Below are 7,595 nucleotides of genomic sequence, written 5' to 3'. Positions count from 1 at the left end.
TAAACAACTAGGACCTACTGTATAGTACAGGGAACTATACTTGGGAATTCCCTGATGGTCCAGTGGTTAGGACTCGGTGCTTTCACTGCCGGGCTCGGGGTTCAATCCCTGGTCGGGGAACTAAGATCCCACAAGTCATGCGGCACAGCCAAAAGAAAAAAATAAAAAGGGAATTAAACTCAATATTTTGTAATAACCTATAAGGGAAAAGAATCAAAAAGAACATATATGTATATGTAACTGAATCACCTTGCAGTACAACCGAAATGAACACAACAGTGTAAATCAACTATAGTTCAATTTAAAAAAAAAGAAATTCAAGGAAAACATGGCAAAATGATTTAAAGTTACTTCTCTTGCCAGCTAAGAAAATGTATTAATATACTGATATATCAATATATAAATTTATTGATAGATTGATTATAAAATGATATATAAATTTATTAACATGACATATCATATAACTGATTTACAAGTTAATATATTTAACTGAATATTTAATATGTTCAATATAATTAAAAGTAAAATAATATTTTCTATACATGCTATTTATTAAAGTTTACTTGCTGGCTATTTTTAAAATTTCTCACTCAGGGTTTCCCTGATGGTGCAGTGGTTGGGAGTCCGCCTGCCGATACAGGGGACACGGGTTCGTGCCCCGGTCTGGGAGGATCCCACATGCCGCGGAGCGGCTGGGCCCGTGAACCATGGCTGCTGGGCCTGCGCGTCCGGAGCCTGCGCTCCGCAACGGGAGGGGCCACAACAGTGAGGGGCCCGCGTACCGCAAAAAAAAAAAAAAAAGAGAGAGAGAGAGAGAGAGAGCTTAGGGGTCTGCTTGTGGTTTTATTGGGGTTGAGGGTGAGGGCCTAGGTTTCATGGGCTCACTCTTTATTGGTGACTTTAAAACATACGAGCAGGAATTTAAAGCATGGGAAGAGAAAAAACAAGCAGCCCAAATGGTCAGTTATGGAAACCAACCAAGATCTCTGACTCAGTGAGGGGTGGTCGCCTGGCTCTTTACTTCGTCCCGTGGCTGGCAAGGTGTTTATTCGAGATGCCATCTTTTTTTTTTTTTTTTTTTTGGTTTTGGTTTGTTTATTTATTTGTTTATGGCTGCGTTGAGTCTTCGTTGTTGCCGCTCGTGGGCTTTCTCCAGTTGCGGCAAGCGGGGACCACTCTTCGTTGTTAGTTGCTTAGTTGCTCCGCGGCATGTGGGATCCTCCCGGACCAGGACTCAAACCCGCGTCCCCTGCATTGGCAGGCGAACTCCCAACCACTGTGCCATCAGGGAAGTCCGAGATGCTACCTTTGAAGTAGGTGTGTCAGCAATCTAAGTCAGGCGCCTGCATTATGAAAAAGAAAACAAAAAATCAACTGTCAGGGCTTACACTACACCACTAAAACTAGAAATTAATAGCCAAAGATTAAGTAACTCTCAGCCACTGGAAACATACTAAGCCTTCTCCAGAATGAATACCTCTGCATGGGGGGAAGAGCCCAGATTTTTTTTTTTAAAAACGATGTTTTGGGGTTTTTCATAATTTATTTAATTTATTTATTTTCGGCTGCGTTGGGTCTTCGTTGCTGCACGCGGGCTTTCTCTAGTTGCGGCAAGTGGGGGCTTCTCTTCGTTGCGGTACGTGGGCTTCTCATTGCAGTGTCTTCCTTGTTGCGGAGCACCAGCTCTAGGCGTGTGGGCTTCAGTAGTTGCAGCTCGTGGGCTCAGTAGTTGTGGCTCACGGGCTCTAGAACGCAGGCTCAGTAGTTGTGGCACACGGGCTCAGTTGCTCTGCGGCATGTGGGATCTTCCTGGTCCAGGGCTCAAACCTGTGTCCCCTGTATTGGCAGGCAGATTCTTAACCACTGCATCACCAGGGAAGCCCGGCAGGCGGATTCTTAACCACTGCGCCACCAGGGAAGCCCAAGAGCTCACATTTTACGGGGAGAGGCCTGACTGTAGGGTCAGACAAACCTAACAAGAAATGTAAGCTGTGTAAACATCAGCTTCCATGAGTAAAGTGGAGATTGCATATATGTGTCTTTAAGAGAAGCTGTTAGTTATATAGTAATGGAGTAGCTGTATTAGTCAGCTAGTGCTGTATAACAAAGCACAACAAACAAAACTTGAGACAACACACATTTGCAGTCCACAGTTCCCATGGGCCAGGAGTCCAGGCCCTGCCCTGCCCTGCTTGGGCTACAGTTATGGTGTCAGTAAGGCTGGGGTCTCACCCAGAGACCCAACTGGTGACCCATCCTATTCGAAGCTCTCGTGGTTGTTGGCAGAGTTCAGCTCCCTGCAGTTGCAGGACAGAGGGCCTTAGGTTCTCGCGGGCTGTCAACCAGAGACCTCCCTCAGCCCCCTGCCACGTGGATCACCCCAACATGGCCACATGCTTCATCAGAGCCGGCAAGAGGAGTGGGCCAGAGGGGCATTAGGACCTGATGTGACCACTGCCTCACTCATTGGTGCCGTCCACACTCAGGGGAGGGCATGGCACCAGGGCGTGACCACCAGGAGACGGGTTGCAGCGGCCACGTGAGAGCCTCCAGCTTTTTCTCATTAAGTGGACGTGAACCCCACCATTGAACTACTGGGGTCACTCCATCACGTGACAGGAGCACAGGTCGGTGGCTCTTTGATGGCATGAAGGCAGTTGCAGTCGTTCGCCTCTAGAGACATTTCTGACGTCTCCTCCTCCTCCCGCATGGGGAGTCTCTCTGGACCAGGGTCTGTCCCCTTCGGTGCTGCTGGCGTTGGGGCTGGTTATTCTCGGGGGTGGGGGGGCGTCCTAGGCACTGGAGGGTGTGGAGCAGCCTCCCTGGCCCCACCCACTGGATGCCAGGAGCCCCCAGTGTGACAGCCACAGCCATCCCCAGACATGACCCAGCGTCCCCTGGGGGCAGGACCCCGCAGGTGCAAAGGCTCCAGGGCACGCTCCTGGCACGGGAGGTTGGTGCTTTCCCCGACCCCCACAGGGTAGCGTCTGGGGGTCCTGCCGACCTCACACCCTCACCAGCACCGCCTCTGACCTATGTCCTCTCTTGCGTACACTGAAATGTCTTGCGAGTGACAGCAGGTGTTTTCTCAAATGCCTGTTTCCCGTGGTGGATGTTTTCCGAAAGTGCGATCTTCAGCGCCCAGCTCCTGACCTGTGGCGGACGCACGCTGGCTTCCTTCTCTTTGTCCGCTCAGACCCTTTCCTTCCTTCCATCACGGCCAGGAAGCGTGGAGTGTGCAGATGTTTGCTTTGCATCCAACCTCAGTTAACAGGCCGGCAGGGTCCTCTCGATGCCCACCTGGCGCTGTCACTGCACAGTTGCCAGCCGCCACTGGGCTGTGCAGGGTCTCTGTTGTTGATAAGCATCTTTGTGAGCCATCACTGACGTGCTCTGCAGTCCATCTGTTTACAGTGGACAATTCAGGGCTTACAGTCCATTCACAGGTCGTCCAGCCGTCACCCCTATGCAGTTCCAGAACATCCTCACCACTGTAAAAGAAGCCCATTAGCTCCAGCCCCCCAGTTCCCCGCTTTCTGTCTCTGTAGATTTGCCTGTTCTGGACGTTTCATATACCAGCAGCTGCCCTCCGGCCACCGCGCTGAGGGCCTTGCATCCCTGGACAAGAATTCTGCCCCACGAAGGCCAGCTGGGAAATGGGTGAGGGGGGAGGCCGGTCCCCACATCCGCCAGGCCATCAGGGTCCCCTTCACTGCCCGCCCCGGGGACCCATCTGAGCGTCTAGCCGATGTGGAGGGTTGACCTGCATTTCCCACTGGGGACACTTGACCCCTTCAGCACTTTGCTGGAGAGTAGAGATGGACTCAGGTGGTCCCTGCTAACCCCGCAGCCCAGGAACCCCAGCCAAGTTGCTGGAAACTTCTCCCTCTGGCCAGGCCCTGGGCTCTGGTCCTGACCTCTGGTCCCTCAAGGTCCCTGGTTGGTCATGGCGCAGGGAGACAGCCTTGAGACGCCCAGCATGTGCTGGCCATGCTGTCCTTCCACTGCCATCTGGCCCGTTTCCTGCTTTCTGTGAGCCCATCTCCCTGCCTGTTTCTCCAGCTCAGCTCGGGGGCCACCATGAGTTCCTCCAGGAACTCTGTCAAGTGAACGTACTCGTCCGTCAGTCCAGGCCCCCCAAACCACCCGAGAGCCACGCCAGTCTGTCATGGCAGTACGCTCAGCCCTTAGGGTTAGCCCGGGGTGAGGGCATGTTGGCTTCTCGTGGCTGCTAGGATGAATCACCAAAACTCAGTGGCTTAAAACCACACGTGTTTGGGACTTCCCTGGCGGTCCTGTGGTTAAGACTCCGTGCTTCCACTGCAGGGGACGCAGGCTCGATCCCTGGTCCGGGAACTAAATTCCTGGAAGCTTCCGGGCGCAGCCAAGAAAAAAAAGAAACACCACACACCTTTATCATGTCACAGTCCTGGAGGTCAAAATCCAGGCGTGGGCAGGGCTGGCTCCTCCAGAGGCTCCAGGGGAGCATCGGCTCCAGCCTTTTCCAGCTTCCAGAGGCACCACATCCCTGGCTCGTGGCCCCTTCTTTCATCCTCGCAGCATGCTGGCCCCCCTGGATACAGACAGCCCACCCCAGTGGTACCTCCGTAAACCCCAAAGAATCCTGGACACGTGGGTGAGCTTCCCCCTGGCTGGGGGTCCCAGGAGAGTGTGGAGAACATGGACAGCTGACCAGGAGGGCCTCGGGGGGCCGGGTGCCTATGACCTCCCCTCCGCAGACCAAAGCCAGCCTTCCGAGGACATAGCATGCCCGGAAGCAGTAAAGCCTGCTTTCAGAACAGCTGGAGGCTGTGGCACTTCTGGGACGTGTCCAGCTTCATGCCTTGGAGGGCCATGCTGCACCTGCTGGTCATCTTTTATGGGTCAATGGGCAGGGGCGACAAAAATGTTTAGAAATTACTTAACACTAGTGGTGTGCTTCCTTTATTATTTTACTTTATTTTGAACAAGTTTTAGACTTACAGAAAAGTTGCGAAAATTGTACTTCGAGGTCCTGGATGCCCTCCACACAGTTTCCCCTAAAGCTAACATCTTACATCACCAGGGAACAAGGATCAAAGCAGGACACCCCAGGTTAGCGGTGTCCAGGGTGCTGGGGTCGGGGGTGATGGAGGGACAGGAAAGAGGGCCACCAGGGGGGAGCTGAGTCCACATCCCACATGGACCAGGGACCCTGCCCAGCTAAATGTCCCCCTCCTCCCCACATCTCTGGGCCCAGTCACCCCTCCAGATTCCAGCCCTGTTCTTTGAGACCAGTCTTGGCAGAAACCCAGGCCGCAGGCATCTCCAGGCACCACAGGCCACCCCTGGGGGGACTCCAGTCTTGGGACACAGAGGGTGCAGGTGAATGGTTTTTTGGAGGGGTCACTTCTGCTGATCTTTGCACCCTGGATCAGCCAATGTCACTTCTTACTCCTGATTTGTCTTTCATTGACATGGGCCACCTGACAGCAGAGAGTAGGGTCCATCCAGAGTGGAGGGACATCGTAGCTGTGGCCATTGCCCCCCAGAGTCCACGGGAAATAGACCCTCACCACCAACCCCTTTTGCCTTCCCCTGTCGGAACTGAGGGCGGGTGGGTATAGTGCCGGGGCATTGAGACCTGAGGACAGGGGAACCAACCTCCCAGACCTACAGGTGGAGAAGGGGTCCTTGTAAGGGATGTTTCCTAGCCCTTGAGGAGGAGGGGTTGGCGCAGGGGCCCAGGCCTGAGGACAAACCTGGCCCCCCAGCTGCAGTATGGTCTTCTTGGGGACGCGATCGCCCTAAAGCCGTGCGGCCAGGGACATCCTGCGGGGGGCGGGGGGCGGGGGGATGGCGCCGCATTGGGTCCAGGTGCAAACTGGCACTGCATAAATGCAGGGGGCCCCTTGGGGGAGCTGCGGGCTCTGGATGCACGTGCCCTTGCTATGCGCACCTGGGGAAACTGAGGCTCAGAGAGACACGCGGACCCCTAACCCCGCGCCGTGTTCTTCTCTCAGAACCCGTAGGCAAGCCCAACGCGGTGAGATGAGCGCGATCCCTTTAAAGGGGCGCGGCCCTCCTAGCGCGACCTCGACAACAACAACCCCATTGGCCGGTGGGCAGGCCGAGGCCACGCCCTTCGCGTTCAGTCCCTAGAATTCTATTGGCCCAGCGCCAGGGCCCGGCCTCCCGCTCCAGGGGAGCCCGGGCCCAGTGCCGGTTTCGGTGACGCAAACGCGTTGCCCGGCAACCGGTCCCGTAGCGGGCAGAGGGGCCCCGCGCCAGAGCCAGAGCGCAGGCGCCGCAGCCCGGGTCCCCAGGGCACCCAGTCCTGCAGTCCACGGCGTCCCCCGCCGCCGCCCCAGGCCGACGGCCACCCCAGGGCAGCCGGCGGTGGGCCCCCCGGGAGTCCCCGCGACTGGAATGAGGAGGAGGCGCCCCGGGGAGGGCATGCCTGGCGGGGGTCACGGCGTGGGAACGGGCTGGGCGCCGCTGGCGTCTCGCTGCAGAGGGCGGGGAGGGTTCAAAGGCGCCGGGTCACACGCCAGGCAGCAGATCGGCTCGAGCATTTAGCAGCACAAGCAAATCCGACCCCGGGGGAGGACATTCTTGGAGGCTGGTCCCTGCGCCAGCTCCGTGGTCAGGCAGAACCCCCCTCCTCCGGCCACAGCGGTCTCTGGGGCCTTTGGCAGGTCAGCAGACACCGGGCCCAGGAGTCCAGGCTGCGAGGCCCACTGAACACATCGCCCCTGTCCCCAGCCCCATCAGGGGCCCTGGCCGGGAAGCCGGGGTCGGTTGGCCTCCTCCGGACCCGGCTGGACTTGCCTCATTTTGCTCATCTGCTAAATGGGAACTCTGGGATGCTGCGGGTGTTGGTGCCTGTATGAAACTCCTAGGGCCGCTGTAACAAGTTGCCACAGATTTAGGGGCTCAAAATGACAGAAATTTAATCTCTGACAGTCCTGGAGGTCAGGAGTCTGACTCGGGTCTCACGGGGTTGAATCCAGGTGTGGGCAGGGCTGGTCCGGAGGGTCCAGGGGAGCAGCGGTTCCCGCCTTTTCCAGCTTCTAGAGGCGCCGCATCCCTGACTCTAGGCCCCTCCTGCATCCACACAGCCAGCAGCGCGCCTCTCCCGTCTCTCTCTGCCTCTGACCCTCCTGCCTCCCTCTTATAAGGACCCTGGGATGACACTGCCCGACCCCTAATCCAGGATCACCCCCATCTCACGGCCCTTAATCTCATCTGCAAAGTTCCTTCTGCCACATTAAGGTTTCATATCCACAGGTTCTGGGGAAAGCCCCCCACCCTCCTCAAAACTAAGGGCTCTTGTACGTGACGCCCAGATCACTGTTGGGGAGAGGTCAGCTGGGAGTGGGAGACCTGGCTCCCCTGAGAGCCACCTGGGTGTCCACTGCCTTGGACATGGAGGGAAAGCGGGATGACAAGCCAAGCGCCCCATCCCCAGTTGCAGAGTGGCAGCCATTGGCCGTCAGTTGGGCCAGCACTGCTCAGCCCCCGACCCCACCCCCACCCCTCCCTTGGGGACTTTCAGTGACTGACCCCTGGGAGGCTACACAGCCGCCACCATCACAGCAGAGCGGGCCGCACGG

This window comes from Lagenorhynchus albirostris, chromosome 3 (genome assembly GCF_949774975.1).
Source record: "Lagenorhynchus albirostris chromosome 3, mLagAlb1.1, whole genome shotgun sequence".
NCBI lineage: Eukaryota > Metazoa > Chordata > Mammalia > Artiodactyla > Delphinidae > Lagenorhynchus > Lagenorhynchus albirostris.
This window is presented reverse-complemented; position numbering follows the sequence as displayed.